We start from the raw sequence: 21,528 nt of genomic DNA, 5'->3' as shown, positions 1-21,528 counted from the left end.
CCTAGGCTCTGATACCAAACTGACACACCCCGACCGAGATCAGGGCATGCTGGCCGTCACGTGGAAGTGACGTAGCCATGTGCACAGTGCGGAAGCTAAAAGAAGTAATATAAAAGTACGAATAATTTAAAAAAACTAGCATACAACAAGTGATAAGATAAGTGCTAGCATAAGTGAGACGCTGAATTCAGAGCATAAAGACTACAGCAGTCCAAAGAAAATGATACGACATTAGTACACCCGAAGGTGACCCTACATCGATAAGTGTCTGTCAGAAATGCCGGGACGCCCTCTGGGAAAACCACCGAAAATGCTGGCTACTAGAACCTGGAGGGGCGCAAAACAAAAGCGTGAGTGGGCAAAAACAAAGCTCTTTGAAAACCATTTCATAAAATACATTCTAACCCCTTGCCGTAAAACCTGTATACTTCCCAGAACATAAACATATATACGTATGTACAAATATGCCAATCATGCTCAAGAGTATGCCAATCATGCTCAAAGGTATGCCATCTTAAAGCCTCGTAAAGATATGCAAGTGCTCAGGTATAAATCACATCAATAACATATGACTCGCAGCCGGAGTCACCTAAAGTGACCTGTACGGCTGAATCTAGAGCTCAAATCTCAATCTCAATAACTAAACCTGCCCACGAGTCGGAACCACCTATAGTGGTCTGTACGACAGGCCTGGGTGTAATACATATAAACGCTCTAGTGCTATGATCACGTGAAGGCTGTGCGAATAATCGCGGGTCACCTACGAGTCGGAACCACCTATAGTGGTCTGTACGACAAGACTGTGCACCTAACTTGGATCCAAGCTGAGCGTATGGTGCGGGAGGTGAACGACACGTGAAGGACTGTGCCCTACTCTGGGCGGGAGCACTAACACCGGGGGTGCAGGTTATGAGCTCTCTAAGCACCTCTAATCACTATTTAATGCAAATGTTAAACAACGCTTACCTGGCACTTACCTAGGCCTCCGCAGCACCAAATATAAATATGTATATGTATGCCACTACTAATGCATATGATAATGCATAAACAATAAGGATATGGTGCATGGCATAAAACAAATAACCCTTTTTAACAATTTCTGGGAATATAAATGTATATAGGTATAAACGGAAAACCAAAAGCCCACTCACTGGTATGTGGAAGGGTCGTAGCCCCCCTGTCTCGAGTGCGCACGCTTGTCCTCGGGATAGGAATCACCTATATGCGAAATAACTATAAAAACATTAATTATAAAGCACATAACCTTCCTTTCGTAATAACTTCTCATACATTGCTCAAAATGGACAAATGAATATACCAACGTGCTCTACACAACCTCAGGATCACAACCATATTTTTAGAAAAATTTTCCTCCGCCGCACGCGCTGCCACGCGCCGGCCAAGGCATGGCCACACGCGCCGGCCACGCGCAGGCACGTGCGGTGCACACGGACGGCGTCAACTGACGCCGCTAGGAATATTCCGTCAAAACTGACAGATTCCGTTAACGGCGTCAGGAATATTCCGTCAGAAAATAATTAATTGAAAGTTTTTTTTTCAAGTATTGAACCAATTGTTTTGTGACACTCATGTTCTTAGTATACTGAAAGGCCTTTGGATTGAAAAAAAAAAAAAAAAACTGCTCTGTTTTTAATTTTATAGAGGATGAGATGAACTATAGTTTCGTAAGTTGGGATTATATTTAATTCTTTAATTATATACATAAGCACTTTAGAAGCTTTGACTTTAACAAATCAATTATATACACAAAAATATGTGTTCTTAGTACTTATACATACACTATGAACATTAACATCGATCATTGATCAAGTTGATTAACTATTTTATTATTATTTTTTAATTATATTCATTGTTGAGAATTCTAGTAAAATATATATATATATATATATATATCTGTGTGTGTGTGTGTGTGTGTGTGTGTGTGTGTGTGTATTAAATTTAGGTACATGAGTTTGTAAATAAGTTGTCATGAGTCAATGTTCCAACATCGCTTCAACTTAACCACTTGCTAGTGCTAGTCTAATTAAAGTTGAGTTTTATCTTAAAAGGTCTCCATTGACTGGTTCAAATAGTTCTAGACTACAGAACACTCTCTTAATTAGGTTGAAGAGGTCACTCTACGGATTGAAACAATGCGGGCGGATGTGGTATAACCGTCTGAGTGAATATTTGACAAGTCAGGGTTATGTGAACAACGAAATATGCCCATGCGTGTTCATAAAGAAGTCACATTCTGGATTTGCAATCGTTGCAGTTTATGTCGATGACATGAACCTCATTGGAACTCCTGCAAAGCTTGAGGAAATTGCTGCACACTTGAAATCGGAATTTGAGATGAAGGATCTTAGGAAAACTCGATACTGTCTTGGCCTGGAGATCGAACATTGTTCGGATGGAATCCTAGTACATCAATTGAACTACACCCAAAATATGTTACGTCGTTTTAATGAGGATAAAACGAAGCCTTCGAGTACACCCATGGTCGTTTGGACTCTAGATGCTAAACGAGATCCCTTCCGTCCAAAGGAGGATGAGGAAGATATTTTGGAACCCGAAGTTCCTCACCTAAGTGCAATTGGGGCTTTATTATACTTGGCTCAGTGCACTAGACCTGACATCTCATTCACTCTGAATATATTGGCTAGATACAGCAATGCGCCCACACGCAGGCACTGGAATGGTGTTAAAGACATTTTTAGCTACCTCAAAGGTACTATGGATTTGGGCTTGTTCTATACTTGCGAATCTCCAAGTGTTGCCGCCCCCTATAGCCCTCGGATTGATTCTCGCCTTGTTGGTTACGCAGATGCTGGATATCTGTCTGACCCACATAAGGCACGTTCTCAAACAGGCTATGTCTTTACCGTTGGAGACACCGCTATATCTTGGAGGTCTACCAAGCAAACGCTAGTTGCGACTTCGTCTAACCATGCTCAGATTCTCACCCTACATGAAGCATCGCGTGAGTGCTTTTGGCTGAGAGAAGTTATGGAACATATTTGAAGCACTAGTGGTCTTACATCAGTTGTTGAATTTCCTACGACGATCTTTGAAGACAATGCAGCATGTATCGAGCAATTAAAGAAGGGATACATCAAGGGAGATAACACCAAGCACATAGCGGCGAAGTTCTTTTACTCACACCAACAACAGCAGCATCAGAACATTGAAGTCAAGCAAATCCGTTCCCAGGACAACCTGGCTGATCTCTTCACCAAGTCATTGCCCAAGTCTACATTTTAGAAGCTCGTCCAAGGAATCGGTATGCGTAAATTATCTGAGTTGAATCGCTTGTAGTTCTCTTATTTAGAAGTTATGTCTAACTCAGGGGGAGTATCTAGAAGCATACTCACATGATCTTAATGCACTATTTTTCCTACGATTAGGAGCATTTTTCCCACTGGGTTTTTGCTACCTAACAAGGTTTTAATGAGGCACCCATCCTGGGATGATCATACTCCGTTGAGTTCACTACATTCATCCAATTTGACGTTTGTTTTTAGACATTATGCATACTTCTCACTCCTTAGTCTATGAGTTTTCCCCACGCCTTGGGTTTTACCATAGCGAGGTTTTGTGAGTTTTACTATAAATGCATACTTCACTTAAAATTGAGACTCGCGATAAGTTGTTATGCCGATGACTTCATCAACTATTCTATCTTATCTGCCAAAGATTTGATGCGATGGTTTATTGAGTATTTACACACTCAAGGGGGAGTGTTGCAGTCATATTTAGAATAGGAATATGATTGTGTAAATCCTAGGGAATCTGGGAATATATCTTATATTCCTATTAGGAGTAGATTACCTATTAAATGTTTTAATCCTCAAGGGAAAGGTTTTTACCTATCCTACTACTACAAATAAAGACACAACGGGGTGAATCAAACACACCTCACAATTAAATCAATCTTTCTTCTCTCTCAATATTGCCAAACCCCTCTCTCTCTCTGAACCCTAGATCGTTCAATCAAATAGGCTTACAACAAAAACAAAATTATAAGATGTATTAAAAACCAAATTACAGTAATAACAAATATTAAAAATTTAAAGCTAGCATTTTAAAAGTTTAAACTGGTTACCTCAAAAATGCCAAACTTTGAAACCATAGCCCTACGAATTTCTGCAAAATCAAGCCACGACTCATTACTGGATTGGAATATGTAATTCAATTTGATAACTATATTCACAATCAACTAAATAGAAAACATAACATGAATACAATTGAAAATAATTAGAAAATTTAATCTGGATTTAAAACCGTACATCATATACAAAAACGAAAGGACATGATGTATACAGGGTTTTTATACCTTTGGTTCTCCCTGTTTGTATTGGTTGTGAAGAAACAGTAGTCCTTTTTTTTTTATTCCCATGTATAATAATTGCTAATTGCTAATTTCATATCCATGTATAATAATTAATCGTTACCGCAGCATGGGTAACGATTCCCATCTCTCTTTATTCCCTCGATAGCTGCTTTGTATCAATCTTTCTTTTTATTTTCAATTTTATACTTTGGGTGTTGTGATCAAATATCTTGTTCAGGGTTTGGATTAAAAGGTCAAGTCTTGTTAATTGTTGAATATAATTGAAATTGAAGTTATAAACATGAATTCTGAATTGTGTGGAAGCATTCTGAAATTGTAATTTGGATTATAAGAGTATAGGTTCTAAATTGCAGAAAATTTATTAATTCTTCACAGAAAAACTAAGTTTCAAGTAGCCTATTTTGGCTCTTGATTTCTATGTCCTCATGGATTCCTTTTGAGCCAATATTATGTGGTTTAAAACTAGACATGTCCGTGATCAAAACCCATCTGATTTCACTTAATTCCATTGAGTATTGATATGTCAAAATCTTATTCAAACTTAAGTCCTGAAACTGCCAGATAGCAGCAAATACTGGGTTTCCAGTTTCGAGACTCTATTTTGTAACTTGCATTACTTTCAACTTAGAACACCGTTTTCTAAAAATCTTTTATGCTTTTGAAGTACACAAAACAAGTTTCGAAACCCATGTAAGTTTGCATCAACCGGTATAGTTATGAGTGTTCAAAATCAGGTTAATCTTGATTGACTAAAACTGCTTTTCTGCAACTTTTGTGGAGAAGAGGTTGCGGCTTTGCAATGTTCGTTCTTCTCTAAATTTTAATTCTAATTTACTTATCGATATTGAGTTTATTAAATCACTTTATATGGCATGTATTGGGTTTCAAAGAACCATTTTCTTATACAATTATAAGCTCAATGACCTAATGTATTGGTGCACTTATGCCTACAGAAACACATAATCACTTATAGTCTAGAATTATTTCCATTCAAACGTATTGGTAATGATGAAGCTATATTAGGTCAACCAAAATGGCATTTGAATTGGGGTTTGTTTAATTAGTATTCCAAGTACTTTGACTAGGATTAAAGTTCATGTCTCGCATTTAGTAATGTCTTATATTGTGAAAATGGATTTGGCCATGTTGGTGGATCCTTGTATTAGTAACTGAGAGCAATGCTTAGGAATTCTTGTAGAGGAAATACGACAGACATTTTCGGAGTTTGATTATAGTAAACTTCGTGGAATGTTATCTTATTATTCATCTCATTGGTTGATTACTTGTGTACATAATTGGATTACATGAATGGTAATTGAATTAATGCTTTTGTTGGATGCCTATTGGTGTGATTATGGCTTGCTTTAATATGAGATGGAATTCTTATTAGAGTGAGGTATGTTAGGGAATTACGAATGGCTTGATCCCGTCTTGGGGTACGTATGCAATCTAACACAGAGGTTAGATGCAACCATATGATAAAAGAAAAATTACTACTATTGACACAATGATTCCGATGAAAGGGCATGGATGACGTCACATGTAGATACTAGACCTATCTCGGGATCGGGGCGTGACACAATGCCTCCTCCAAAAGCTTCGACATTTCAAACTTGAAGAACTGATCGATAGATTTTAGTTTTTGAAATTTAGTTTCAACTTGAAACTTCAATCTGCGCTCTGCTGCGGGATTGAAAATTGTATGGAAGATTATGTTTGAAAGATAAGAGAGCAATTCATCAATTGTGCAATGGAAAACATAGCATTAGAACACATCAAACAGAGGAAAAAAATTACAACAAACCTTTGTTAACTGTCGATGGAATACTAACAACAAAAATTTTCTTTGTTTTGAAATCATTGCCAAAGATTTTCAAACTCACAATCATTAAGCATGGGATCATCTGGAAGAGGAAGGAGCAGTCGTCATTCCTTCTAAGTCTCATAAGTTGTGCCCACTGCAGTAGGTGTCCCTGAAGCAACACATAATTATGTAAGCACAAAAAAAAAAAAAAAAAAAATCATAAAAGGCCATTGAAATCAATTTTCAAAATACAAACATTTAAAAAACTTATACCTGAATCAAATGTCACTATTCGATAAAAATAAACTCAATATTTACTAAATGAATGTAGAACTTGTATTGCATAATATGCCTACTTCATATAATTGCTAATAAAATGAACAATTCCTTATCTATATGAATATTATAAGGAAAATCAATTCTATAGTGTATCCATTGCTTTCATTCTCAAGCACATAATACAAATAAACCAACGAAAGATTAAACTCTTAAGTAAACTAATCAATGTCATTATATATTTACTAATTGCTATAACTCAAAAACACGGAATTGTCTTTAACTTTTTTCTCAATTCTCTATACAACAAATCATAACACAATACAAAAGTGTATATTTATATTTATTTATTGTTTCTATAATAAAACCGGGACTACCATGTTGACCATCTATCTTTTCTTCGTACAACCCCATTGTTCCCATTTGCCAATATAAAATACACAAATAAAAAAGGCCGAGAGACCAATACCTACCATCCCATTTAATAATGTCCAAAGTCATTATGTGGGTACCGACACGACGACTACGACAAACGTCTATTTGTTAATATTGTTTGATGTAAGCCTACCAAGAAAACATTTAAATCACGACAAACTTTCACCTTCTCACACAGCCAACAAAAGCCTATTTGTTATATTATAATTAATATTATAATATTTAATTTTTATATGAATGAAAAATAAGAGTCATGTGTCATAGTTGAATTCAAATTCATGAGTTACGTTTGTTCGTTGGAACTTTAGCCAACAGTCACAATGTTTCAAAAGGGGTGGCTTGAGTTCTATATAAACTCAAACATCCCACATATCTAATGAACCGAAGAGAAGAGTTTTCTCCAATGTCTTAGTAAAAATACGAGTCGTGTCTTGAAAGTACAGAATATATGAAGTTCGTCAGAGTTCAAAGATTGAAGTACTTTGACTTCGGATTATAGATTGTTGAATCCTAGGAGATGGACGTCTACCGAACTACAAGCACAAGAGTAGGGATTAAATTTTGTCTTTAGGACATTGCATTTATGCAAGCCTCAATCTCTAAGTTTGTCAATTTTTCAAACTTTCTGTCTAGTTGTTTATATTAATTTTATACACATGTGATGTTGTGAATCTTTTTATAATAATAATTATTATAATTCTTGCTGTTATTTTCATATTTTTTTTAATATTGCTCCAACAGCAACTGCGAGCCAATTGCTGAGTATATATATTATAGGCAACTGCGAGCCAATTGCTGAGTACATATATTATAGGCAACTACGAGCCAATTGCTGAGTATATATATTATAGGCAACTGCGAGCCAATTGCTGAGTACATATATTATAGGTGCTGAGTATATATATTATAGGCAACTGCGAGCCAATTGCTGAGTACATATATTATAGGCAGCTGAGTGTGTGTGTGTATATCTATATATATATATCTGAGTATATATATTATAGGCAACTACGTGCCAACTGCTGAGTGTGTGTGTGTGTGTATATATATATATATATGCAACTAACCATCATATACAATTTCCAATTGACAGAATTGTTAAATGCGATAAGGGTACATAATTAACATTAATAATGTGTTAGAGCATCTCTAAAGAAGGAGAAAAACTTGTGTGAGGCTTGACTTGCAACTGAACTTTGTTGAGTGACACTGTGACACTACAATCCATTCAAAACTTGTCACATGGTAAGTCTTAAATATATAATCTTTTATTATTCTTTTATATTTAAAATTCTTATAATTATTTTTTTACTAATTAATTATATATATACACACACATGTATATCAATCTAATGTTTTTTTTTTCTTCTTTCACCTTTTTTTTTTCTCCTTTCCTCTTTTTTTTCTTCCCAAATTTCCCTCCACTTTGTTTTGTCCTTCTCTCTCTCCCGGTTGTGGTTCTTGCTTTTTATGAAATTCTGCACTTTTTTCTTCACAAAACTTCTTTGCTTTCTTTCCCCCCATTGTTTCTCTCTAATACAAATCTTTCTTATTCCCCCATTGTTTCCCTTCTCTCCATAAATACAAAAGTGCACACTCCAGATTATCGAGTTAGTTTTTTCATAACCTATTTGTTATCTTTCACTTTTTTTTTTTATTGTAGTAGCTTTCTATTTGCAAGAAAGTACATATTTACCAAATATATTTAAGAAAAAAAACCTTTATATATGGGTTATTCATGTCAAGTTCTATAAAGAACGAAAAGAAACGTACAGATTCTTAGTTGCTTTCCATGATAAAATTGGAGTGGGTGCAAATTTTTTTTCAAGGAAAGCAAGAAACAAAATTGGAAGAGAAAGAACTGGGAGAGCGTACTGAAGACCTATGGCAAAACAAAGTGGAGGGGAATTTGGGAATAGAAAAAATAGGGGGAAAGAAGAAAAAAAGAGGAAACATTAGATTAATATATATTATTAGTAGAAAAAATAATTATGAAAATTTTAAATATAAAAGAATAATAAAAGATTATATTTAAGATTAGCCACATGCCAAGTTTTGAGTGGATTGTAGTGTCACTCAGCAAAGTCTAGTGGCAATCTAAGCCCCACATAAGTTTTTCTCCCAAAGGAGATGTCAAAATGTCCAAATCATCAATAACAGTAACAAAAGACAACATTAATGTTTTCCAACCGAGAAGTCAAATCTGATGTGGCATGACATGGATTGACATCTCTCCTCCTTACTGCCAAATTTGACAGCACATTCAGATTTTTTTAATTAATTATTAAATGCTTTTTATTAGTTTTTTATTAGTTTAAACCATTATCCTTTTGTTTCTTTTCATTCCCAATGCAAAGAAAATACATATGAATTATTATTTTATGTTTAAAATTTGATATATCGGTTGGAGATCAAAAGTTTAAAAAATGCCAAAGTACCACGTAACCCTTCAAATTTAAATTTTAAGTTTAAAATTTGACATCTCCAGCTATAACAGTTATAAAAGACTACACTAATATTCTTCAACCGAAATATCAATTCCTATGTGGCGCTAATGTGGATTGGCAGCAAAGAAGTTGCTGTCAAATTTGATAGCAGCTTCAAATATTTTTTTTATTAATATTTTTTATGGGAAACGCTGAAACTGAAGCAAACGAAGAAGCCGAAAGATCGAAGCTTGAATTTTGGAAAACCAGAGAGAGAAAAGAGAGAAGAAAAGCAGAAAGCTTGCAGGAGAGAAGCCTGCAGAGCTTTCATGGCTGAAGTTTTTTTTGCTTTTATGAAAGTGTTGACCGGAAAAAAGTTTATATGGCTTTCTTGAGAGACTTGCGGGAGGGAAGCTTGCAGAGCTTCCATGAAGGTGTGAAGTGAAGAAATTGGGTTTTGAAAGATGTCAAAATGTGTAATAAAATAATAGTTTAATAAAATAAAAGAAAAAGAAATAGTGTAATAAAATAATATTTAATTTGACATATTAGGTGGAGAGCAAAATTTTGAAAGATGTCAAAATGCCACATAGGCTGTCAAATTCAAATTTTATGTTTAAAATTTGACATCTCCTTTGGAGATGCTCTTAGTCTTCGATTTTGGCTAATTAGATCGGTTTGAGTTGAGCTAGTCTTGCATATGCATCAATTGGCAAATCCAGGATTTTAGCGTCAGTTGGTCCCAATATAAAAACCCCAAAAAATTAGACGAAAATAAAAATTACACAATAAACTACCAACTTTTTAGTCATAATCTTTTTTAGCAACAATACAAACTACAAAGATTAAATTTATTCACGATATCAATTATGAATTTAAATCATAACAAATTAAGAATTGGCAAGGGTAACGTAAGCCTATATATATATATGTATGTATGTATGTAACTTTGTAAACCTTGCTAATTGCTAATTTCATATTCATACATCATAGATAATCAAGGTTTATTACAGCTTCTATCATCTCTCTCTCTCTCTCTCTCTCTCTCTCTCTCTCTCTCTCTCTCTCTTAGAAGCTAGATTGGACTCTCAAAGTCATGATGAAGGAAGATATCTGCGCCACACAACTCATCTGTGGCAACAACGAATTCAATGTTGATGGGCTCAATAGCTTCTTACAGAAAGTTAAGTTTGAAAAGTGCGGGAACTCCTATGCTGTTGTTGCCATCATGGGTCCTCAAAGTGGAGGTACTAAAGCCTTTTACTTCAATCAATTAAATTTTAATTTGTTGAATACAAATGATATATAGTTTTCTGAAATTGGCTGGCTTGGCTCACAGGGAAAAGCACTTTGATGAACCATCTTTTCGCCACCGGCTTTCAGGAGATGAAAATAGAATGCGGAAAGTTAGTTAGTTTTGACTTTGCATTTAGCATGCATGCTTTGTTTCCACATGATCACTCATATGTGCACTACTCTCTCTCTCGCTCTCTCTCTCTCTCACAAAAAATGATGAGTATAATGTAATTTCACTTAACCATATTTTACTGTTTTTTATAGAAGCATCACCTATGGGTGACGTTAAGATATATCGAATATTAGAAATTAAAAAATAAAAAAACAAAATCCTCTCATTCCCACTCCCACCTACGTTCTCTCTCTGCCTCTCTATTTTCCATTTTAAAAACAAAAATAAAAAGTGTTAATACACATAAAGTGTGTAAACATATGCTAGTTTATATATATGTAATCAGTATTTGTGTATAATTAATTAAATATTCAGGAGCCAAACAACGAAGGGCATTTGGATAGCCAAGTGTGTCGACATTGAGCCTTGCACCATCGCCATGGATTTGGAGGGTAGCGATAGCAGCGAGAGAGGCGAGGTAATCATCTTTATGTTTAAAGTAATGTTAAGAAGATTAAATTTGCAAACTAAATTATGTGTCACTAATAAAAAATGAGCACGTTTATCAACGTTTAAATAATAATCCAATAATTAACTTCCATGTCATTTAGTTTACAAAATTTAATCTACAACTTTAATCTCTCTAGCATTACTCTTATGTTTAGTCGGACTATCAAAAATGGCCTTTATATTTTTGCAACTCATCAGCGTAGTTTTTTATGTTTCAAGCTCTTCAGTTTAGTCATTTATGTATTGGCTTGGTCATTAAAATTGTCCTTGCCGTCCACTTCCATTAGAAAGTCTGTTAGGATGCTGACGTGGCATTCATGTGAGGATAAAACCAATTGTGTAATGCCATGTGGATTAAATAAAGAAAATAAATTTTGTAGCATAGTATAAAAATTAAAAGGAAAGGGGGCGGAGGGGTTTGGGGCGGTGGCTGAGCCCTTTTCTCCAAGAAAGTTAGCGTCTTTGTGGTATTGGGTTAGGCTGGTATTGCTGGTCATGTGCTTAGGGTTGATGGCTGGGGTTTCTGCAAAATGGGAAACAAAAACATTCAGTAATCCAGGGCTTGCTGTTCTGGTCTTTGCTTCTGTGGCATTATTTCCCACCATACTTTTACCATCTTCACATAATCACATGGCTATATATATGACTTTTGATGAGCGATTAAAATCGAATTTAGAAAATATATATAAGATTAAAAACGATTCATGTGAAAACCAGCCTTTTCTCCCTCTCTACCCGATTGTCACCACCCCCTCTCTCTCCCACCCACCCCCTATCAGTAAAACTCCCTAAAATTTATCATTTGGTGAAAATTTATCATGACATCTCAGTTTTTAGATGGAAAAACTAACACAATGATTTTTTTTTGAGAAATTTTATTTGAACCCATATAACCTCACTCTACACCTAACTTAAAATAAAATGTGAGTTGTCAGTTTTACCCTATTCTATAATTACCATCAAATACAAGATGAAATCAGAAATCAAACTAAAATTTATCAATAAACCCACTAATCAATATACCCACTTCCAGTTCCAATGACAACTGAGGGCCTAAGTTAATTATTATTACTAGTGTATGTGTATGTATAAAATGATTTTGAGTCCTATAATTCATGCAGATTTGAATTATTGTGGCTAAAACCCAAGTGATGCCTAAGAATATGGATTTACAGATTACAATTCCACCACCCAATACAACTAATCTTAAAACCAAGGTAAAAACTTGAGATTAAAGCATTTGAAAAACGCTACTGCATTTGTTTATGAAGCGGCTATGGGATAAAAACAATGGGAATGCAATTCAGATAAAGCACACAAGGATTAAAACCAACTCGATTTCTATTGTAAGAGAAATAAGCATATTGTTTTAACATTTCAATCTCAAATAAGCACAAGAACACCATAACATTACTTCATCTAATCTTGTCTGCTCATATAACTTCACGATTCCAAATTGCTTGTTTGACCAATTCATCAAACACGACTCCATATATGTATGGACATTACACTCTCAATCAACGAGTTGTGGAAAAGTAGTTGTAGAACACTGATTTTGGATTTTTATTTTTAAAATGGGTGTAAAGATAAATTTGCATATTATATTAGGTTTGTGAGGGTAGTTTAGGTAGTAAAATTGGGTTTAAAGAGATATTGATAATTTAATTAAAAACTATATGGGTATAAAGAATAAGTTGAATGTAGAAAGAGATTATATGGGTTCAAATAAAATTTCTCTTTTTATTTTTTTGAAAATAATTTAAACCCTTATACTAATGTTATTTTTGGAAAGCAGAAGAAAAACTCATGGGCGTTTTTCTAAATAATTCCCACTATTTAAAACGCTAAATTGTCGTACACTATTAACGTGGTCACATATCAGGTCACCCGTTTCACCATATATGGACACTAACCATAATTAATGTAGCCGCACAAAAATGAGGCTGATTTCATCGAATCCAAATCCTCTCTAAATCCTCTTTGTGAGAATTTCGGAAATATGTGAATCGTATCCGTTCATCGTACATTATGTGGTCAATTTTCTTTAGGTACTATTTGTGTTCAATTTTGAATAATAAAACTTAAAATGATTTCTAACCACACGATGTATGATGAACGGACACGATTTACAGATCCCAAGGATCCTTACAAAGAGAATCCGTAGAGGATATCCTCATAAAGAGGATCCACAGAGAATCTTCATTCGATTTCATGTGCTTGCAGAACTTCAAAGAGCACATCAAATATCAAATCTAGGGATATGACATGATTGTTGATGATTGACTTATTATTTAAGTATAGGGTTTAATATTGATTAAAGTCCTTATTTTTTATTAGTGACACTGAGACATAGTTTATAAATTGGATCTAAAAAGTTGATATACCTAACATTACTCTAAAATAAAAAAAATAAAAAAAAGCAACATTTTAAACGAAATTAATTTGGAACAAATTCATGTAATTATAAGTGATCACAATATATATGGCAAATACAGCTCAAATCCTCGTATATATTCACTCTTCGTACTTCTTCCTCTGCAATTTGGTTTAATCAGGATGACAATACATTCGAGAAACGGATCGCCCTATTTGCGCTGGCAGTTTCAGACATTTTGCTCATAAATATGTAAGCTCATTAACTAGATAACCCAGGAATTACTTGACTGATGGACAATCTTAGCCATATACAGAGATCAAATCTTTTGTACTTATTTGGATATTATATATATACAGGTGGTACCATGATATTGGTCGGGAGCATGCTGCGAGCAAACCTTTACTAAAAACTATTTTTCAGGTGCTCATCTTAACTGTAACCATGTACTTATATCTCAACATTCATTGTTATTATTTGACATTTTCTGGTTTTTGAATCTTCTTTTTGGTTTTTGTCAATGTTTGTGAATATGTAAAAGGTTATGATGCGCTTATTCAGCGATCCCCCTAAGAAAACGACGCTAATGTTTGTTGTGCGTGACAAGCCATCAAAGGTACTGAGAAACATATCAAAAGGATGATGTTTTTTAAATAGAAAATATAGAGAAATGATAGAAAATGCACGTCAATTTTCTTTCCTTTAGACACCTTTGATTAATTTTTGTTAGTTGTTTCAGTTTGATAGTCAGAAATAAAAGAAAAGTGTGTAAGAGGATAAAAAGAGTGCGTGGGAAAAATTCTACATTTGTTTACATATTAACTGTCTTGTTTGCCGGTGTTCGTTTAGGCCCCTTTTGTACTGCTGGAGAAGCGCTTAAGGGAAGACGCAGAGAAGGTAGTTTTGTCGGTTCCCTTTTTATTCTTTTTTTTTTTTTTTTTTTTTTTTCCTCTTTTGTATCTGCTCATATATATCTATATTCTACACTCTGCAGATGTGGAATGCAGTTTCAAAGCCCCAAGCCCATAAAAATTCCCCGCTCACTGTGTTTTTTAATGTGAGTTCGATCTCTTACACCTTCCACTGCTCGCTGACAGTCTGACAGCCTGTGTGTTCTTTGTCTCTGATTTTAACATTTTTGAAATAAAGGTACAAGTAGTTGCTTTGTCCAACTATCAAGAGAAGGAGGAGAAGTTCAAGGAGGAGGTAACCCTTACACTATATATATCAGAAGCAATTCACCATGTCCTAAAATCATAATATTGCCCATTCCATTTTCTTTTTTCTTGGGTTTTAATTCCTGGGGTGTGTTTTAGCATCTGTTCGAAAGCCGCCCCTGCATTAGGCTAAGAAATTTACCATATGTGAGGGGGCGTGCTGAGAGTATGAATCCACATAGGGTGTAGGGTTGTACCCATGCATGGGTTCAAAATTTCACCTCCCCGAAATTTTGAATTAATTAGTTACCAAACGAATAGTATATATGTTTTTATTTTTGTTAAATTGAAAGCCGAAAACTGTTGTCAAACAGCCTTAAGTAAATTCATTCATTGTTAGAGTTTAGTAGATAGATACTTACAAGTATGGCCTGCATATATCATGCAGGTTGCTCAACTGAGGCAGCGCTTTGTCAATTCTATTTCTCCAGGAGGCCTTGTTGGTGATAAAAGGAGCGTTGTCCCTGCCTCAGGATTTTCTCTTAGTACACAGGAGATGTGGAGAGTAATCAAACTGAACAAGGACCTGGACCTTCCTGCTCACAAGGTTTATTAGTTTCCTCAATTCCCAGTTAAAGAATTTAATTCATTTGTGGCCATCACCTCTCTTATGCATACACTGTACCTTAATTAGGTTATGGTTGCCACTTTGCGGTGTGAAGAGATTTCCACCGATATATTCAAACAGTTGATGGAAAATAAAGTATGTATCTTATACTTAACTATAATCCATTTGATGCTTTGAAATTCTTCTACTTAATTCTATACCATGAACAAAGTCTTACATGAACATAATTTAGGGCTGGTTGGCATTGCAAAAAGCTGCTGAAACTGGTCCTGTACCAGATTTCGGTAGAAGGGTCAGCTCAATTCTATACAACTATCTTTCTGAGTAAGTTCCACTCTAGCTTTACTGCTTATGACTTTATTTGTATGCCTTGAGAAATATATATCTTGCTTATTTGTGCATCACATACAGATATGACAAGGAGGTCGTGTACTATGACGAAGGTGTAAGGAAGACGAAACGACACATGTTGGAGTCGAGAGCATTGCAGGTATGGCTACTTTATCTTCCTCTCTGGCTAATTGTTTTGTGTCAAAGACTTATTGTTTACAGGTTAGGACGGTTCTTTGTGCCCAATGTAAACTTGTACTGAGTAAGTATTTTTGCCTCAAAACAAAAGAATACGAATAGAACTAAATTGTTCTTAATGTTAGAAAATAGGGGCACAGTATGATATTTGTGCTTGTAAGTTTGTGCTCTACGAGTATTTTTCTAATAGTGTAGTTAACAAAAATTTTAGTTAGGTCTGCATACTGCAGTTCAAGAAAATAGGGGCACAGCAGTATGATATTTGTGCTTGTAAGTTCATGTTCTTGGTAAATATACAGGTTCAGTTTCTTACGCAGTTCTATGTATGAGGAATGCATGTTCAAGAGATACGATATATAATACTGAAAATTTGATATTACCCCTTGAAACTATATTTTCCTCTACTAAAATCCATCTCCTTTTGTTTTCTTGAATAAAGCACATTGATTAGCCTCCAACTAAACAATTTCTTTAATTAAGTTTGACTTTTCAAATTGTGTATTTTCCGAATACCTAAACTACCCCTATTAATACTTGGATGGGATTTTTGGATCAGTGACTTGTTATATTATATTTTACAAAATAATTCATGCCATTCATTGTATATTGACTATATTCAATGTATTAACTTTCAAATTGTTTTAACGTGCCAATTGAAAAATAATAATACTAATTTCATAATTTTGTGCATTAAATATATAAGTTAATTTACCTACCAACACAACATTAAACCTAAACAACTTCGGCTAATACTCCAATCCCTAATACACAAAACAAAAGCTATATGTTCCGCACAATTTTTACCTACAAAATAGTCTAATTTACCTATTCCATCAAACCAAATTTAAAGGGTCTAATTTAATTCCAAAATGGTCTAATTTACCTACATGATTTATGTAAATTAGATTAAAAGTTTATTTGATTGCGTACAAGCACAAACCCACAACATTCGAACATTATCTAATATCACTATTTTTTTTTTTTTTGGAATAGGTAAATTAATTTAAATGTAGGTAATTAGTATAATATTTGTGTGTAGGTAATTACATGATTCAAAATGCAGGAAAATTAGTATAATATTTTATAAGTAGGTAAATTAATTTGTATATAGGTAATTACATAATTCAAACAATATTATTTTTTCCGTACAAGATATGCCTTTTTTTTAATTTGGTAAATTAATTTATACATGTTGCTAATTTTATGATGCAAGAAAGGTAAAATATCCATATGGATTTAATTGCTCATCATAATTAGGATGAGCAATAACATTTATTGACCAAATTAGGATTTTGTGGCATAAGTTGTAAATGTATTGTAATAGTTGGTCATAAATTTGTCTACATGACAGGGTATTTGAAATTTGGGTTTTATTTGAATGTTTAAATTTAGGTAGGTCGTTATTTGAAAAATAAGAGTTTCGCCTATATAATATATGTATATATGAAATATTCAACCGAACCATAATTCCATGTCAATCACCCTTTTATTTTATTTTTATTTATTACCATTCCTATTCGTAATCTTGCTTTCTTCTGGACTGTACAGTGTGCCCAGGCTGTGTGCAATACCATGTTGGGACACTTAAGCTCTAATGCATTTGAAGGGTTTAAAGCGGGGGTGACGTCACTGGACCCAGAAAAAGGATTTGCTGCGTCTCTTCGTGCCTGTATTCTTTCTTCCATGCATGAATTTCGCCGAGGATGTGCTGGTATATATAATATCCTTTGTCATTCTGTTAATTGTTTCTCAAGACACAAATTTCTTTAAACTTACATCATTGTTGGCATTTCATCTACTTAATTGGATGAATTGAATTAAAGGAAAACTAATGAAAATGACTTGACAACTTGGAGTTTTAACGATAAGGACAAAATAAAGGGTAAAGTGAACAGTACCAGATATGACTTTTTAGTATAAAAATATAATTTTTCGTTAAAATGAACAATATCGTAAGTTTTTCGTTAAAACTCTCCTGAATTAACCATGCAAGCTATCCGTGCAGATGCTGCCGTACAACATAGTAATTGGAGTTTCTCAAGCATTGTAGAAAAGCTTCAACGTGATATAAATGACATGCATTATGTGTCCGTAGTGCAAAGTTGTCAGAATTGAAGGACAAATATGAGGTAATATTTCTACACAAAACTAATTTCGTTCCACACTGTCTAATATATGTTAGTCGCACATACAATGATAGAGTTAATCTCCATATTAGAGACCGTATACCAGTAACTTGTTGATTTCTTAGAGACTAATAGATAGTGTATGAGCAATGATAGGGTTAACGTCTTAGAGACTAAACTCAATGTAGTCAGTTATATGTGCTTCATTCAATATATAGAATTATTAAATAAATTATATGTTGATTATATATTATTACTTAAATTACTTAATTAGGAGCACCTAGTACTACGTTATAATGCTATTTTCTCTTCGTTTATAAATGGAAATTCTTAGGTTAGACTCCCTTGAATGACAAGTTCGTTATCAATTTATCATGACTTCGTCATTGTGGGGCTTAGGCTTAGCCGAAAAATCTCCCCACCCCTCAACGTAAATCATATCGTTGTATTAAGAATAAAAGAAAATTACTTATTTGGGAAACTTTGTATAATGTTGACTGTAGGAACAACTTGTTGCATGTTTAACTAGTCAAGCAGACCCAGCGTTTGGGCATGGTGGAGAAGACATGTGGGTTTCAATAAGAAGAATTCTTATGCTTGAGACCGAAAATGCAATAGCAAGGTTATCAACTATAAAAGTTCGTTTTGAGTTGAACGAAAAAGAATTCAGCGCAATGGGGCAAGATTTACGCCACTTTGCCAGAAACGTGGTGGAGCAAAAAGCAAGAGACAATATTGTTGCTGATAAAGTTTTGACCCAAATGAAACTGAGGTAAAGCAAATTTGTCACTGTATATAATACTCTTGTCATTTTCTGGTTGCCTAATTTAATTGGTTAACAATTTTCAGGTTTGCAAGCGTCTTCTGTTACGATAGCCATTCACAGCCTAGGATTTGGAAAAAGACGAAGCAAATCACAGCTGCTACAAAAGAAGCCCGCTCTGCTGTAATCACTGAGAACAACTTAATTTAATGTTAATCAACGGAAGATTAACATTAACATTACATTATTGTGTTTTTGTTTAATTTGTAACCTTTTTTTTCATCTCTTTTTTGTGCAGTGTCTTAAGATTTTGGCGGTTATGTCTGCCATTGACTTGGACGAGAAGCCGAATTATGTTGAAGAAATTCTCTTTTCTTGTTTAATGAAAGAGACTGAAGACGCTCTTCCCTCGAGCTGGCAAAAGGTATTTACTCATTTAATGTGTTTTGCTTAATTTATATAATAAGTAATGTTAGGTTAACTAAATTTGCAAACTAAATTATATGTTATTAATAAAAAAAAAATGCACGTTAATCAAGACTTAAGTAATAATCTAATCAACTTCTATATCATTTAGTTTACGAAATTTAGTCTTCAAATTTGGTATCCCCTCTAGATAAAAGTCATACACTATGTATGTGTTTAAGGATAATGTTAGGAAGACTAAATTTATAAACAAAATTTTTTAAACAAAAGACATGAAATTTGATTATTTGATTATTACTTAAGCGTTGATAAACGTGCTCATTCTTATTGGTAACACATCATTTAATTTGCAAATTTTACAAATTTAGTCTCCCTAGTATTATCTGTGTGTTTAAATATATGACAATTTAAAAAAATTAAGAAATTGGAATTAAAATTAAAAAAAGAAAAAAGTAGGAAGCGGGAGAGAGAAGTAGAGGAGTAAAACTATGGTCATATGTGGGTGAGGAAGGAAAAAAAATACAGCAAAAACCTGTTCGTGCGAAATTACTTTAATGCCCATATTTTTTATTTTTTATTATTTTCAGTTATGCATAAAGGGTATAATAGTAATTTTATTGCTTTTTGTTTGACAAATCTGGTTTTATTAATATGTAGTTTATGTATAAGGTAATAGTAATTTCGTTGGTTTTCTTTTAATTATGCATGGAAGGGTATAATAATATTTTTATTGATTTTTAATTGGCAAAGACATTCTATTAATAGATAGTTAGAAGTATAGATATAGATCAGATAAAACAAGAATTATAGATATATATATATATATATATATAACTGAATTAACTCCGAACTAGGTTTCATTGAAGGATGCTTTATTCACATCGGCACAATGCCAACAATTGTGGGACAAGTTCAAAGAAAAGACTCAGAAACATATCAAGAAAGCTACTTCAGACGTGGTATATTTTATAACGGATCACCTCTTATCTTACATTTAATTTAATTTAATTCCTAGATTATATCGTGAAGCTTTTATAATTCTTTGCTACTTTGTATTTTCAGGAGGCTTGTAAGCACCGTAAAAGGAAAATAGCTACAAAATTAGCACTTGGTACGGCAGCGACTGCGTTTAATGTGGGTCTCGCAATTTTAGGATTATCACCTAGTCCTTGATCAATACTAGTTTAATGCCGGATTTTATTTCTTGTACACGATATTTTTGTTTTATGTCCGTTAAATTTGTTTGACTTGTAGTTAAATTGGTTAAGAACATGAATTTGAATCCACCTCTCCAATATCATTTGTGTAAAAATAAAATAGTTTGCTTCTTGTTGAAGGTACAAAAAGTTTTAATGTATTTCCTTCTTTCTTGAGAACTTTTACAATTTTAAAACAGCTCTAAGCTGTCAAACTACATGAACACAGGAAAAAGCAATTGTAAACAACACGGATAAAAATTGTTTGAGAGATTTGTTTTGAGCAATTCAAAAATGAAGCACGTAAAATGTAGGTGAGAATCTGCAGCAGGAACATATTAATGAAGCAAAAAGAGCCTTCACCTGCTTCTTAAAACAACACACGGCATGCCCACTCGCTCAGCTCCAGCCACACCAGACTGGCTTCCTGCAACAAGAACACAATCGCATACAGCTCTCAATGCAGCAATTATCTTCTCTAAGCTGGCACAAAACAACTAACACGTCAAGTCAAAAGTTGGAATCAGCCCAAGCGAACAAGAAATTCGGTCATAGAATAGACAGCCTAGTACTCTACTCAGTTATTAAGACAACTAATATGACGCTGAAATATTAAATTGCGATCAAGAAAAGTAAATACCGTAGCAAAGAAAACAAGGACAAGAACTTGCACAGCGTTTGCCGACCATAAGAGCAAAGAATTAAATACCAGATATATGAAATCACTCTTTAAGTTCAGCGCTGAATCATACATAATCGCACAAACGGTTCAAAATTGGCATATAATCTCTTCCTAGTCTAATGTAAGCAGAATCATATATAAACATGATAAAATCATAAGTCTCTTAAACCCTGAACTTCAGAAAACCCACAAAACAAAAATAATCAGTGGACACACACAAACCCTGAAAGCACCGAATTAACATTAACAAACAATAAAAATCAATGAAACGTGCCAACCTTTCAGACGGGCTAGTATCAATATCTACACTCAGCTTTAGCATAGATGCAACCTCCTCTGCAATCCTTTGTTTCTCAGCAGAAACTGATCCATAAACCAATAACAGAGCCCCTTAGTACCCAACCTTCTGCACTGGAAAAATGTATATCACAAAAA

At 34.0% G+C, this 21,528-nt stretch overlaps 1 pseudogene across 1 annotated transcript in view; it reads left to right on the top strand.

The window, feature by feature from the left end:
• The window catches only part of LOC148691683 (protein ROOT HAIR DEFECTIVE 3 homolog 2-like), a 41,713-nt pseudogene extending 21,122 nt beyond the window's left edge, over positions 1 to 20,591 (top strand). Inside the window, exons 2-20 of the transcript XR_015955090.1 lie at positions 10,635 to 10,701; positions 11,079 to 11,181; positions 13,769 to 13,839; positions 13,947 to 14,010; positions 14,129 to 14,203; positions 14,437 to 14,484; positions 14,582 to 14,644; positions 14,737 to 14,793; positions 15,193 to 15,351; positions 15,439 to 15,507; positions 15,605 to 15,696; positions 15,784 to 15,862; positions 17,449 to 17,611; positions 17,906 to 18,029; positions 18,530 to 18,798; positions 18,876 to 18,972; positions 19,088 to 19,213; positions 20,082 to 20,174; positions 20,278 to 20,591. The product of XR_015955090.1 is annotated as a protein ROOT HAIR DEFECTIVE 3 homolog 2-like (transcript). The remainder of the gene's footprint in view (positions 1 to 10,634; positions 10,702 to 11,078; positions 11,182 to 13,768; positions 13,840 to 13,946; positions 14,011 to 14,128; positions 14,204 to 14,436; positions 14,485 to 14,581; positions 14,645 to 14,736; positions 14,794 to 15,192; positions 15,352 to 15,438; positions 15,508 to 15,604; positions 15,697 to 15,783; positions 15,863 to 17,448; positions 17,612 to 17,905; positions 18,030 to 18,529; positions 18,799 to 18,875; positions 18,973 to 19,087; positions 19,214 to 20,081; positions 20,175 to 20,277) is intronic.
• The last annotated feature ends 937 nt before the right edge of the window (positions 20,592 to 21,528 follow it).

This window comes from Pyrus communis, chromosome 13 (genome assembly GCF_041283825.1).
Source record: "Pyrus communis isolate YQ-2024b chromosome 13, ASM4128382v1, whole genome shotgun sequence".
Classification (NCBI taxonomy): Eukaryota; Viridiplantae; Streptophyta; class Magnoliopsida; order Rosales; family Rosaceae; genus Pyrus; species Pyrus communis.
Note: the sequence above shows the minus strand (reverse complement) of the source record. Positions and strands in the feature narration are given on the sequence as shown.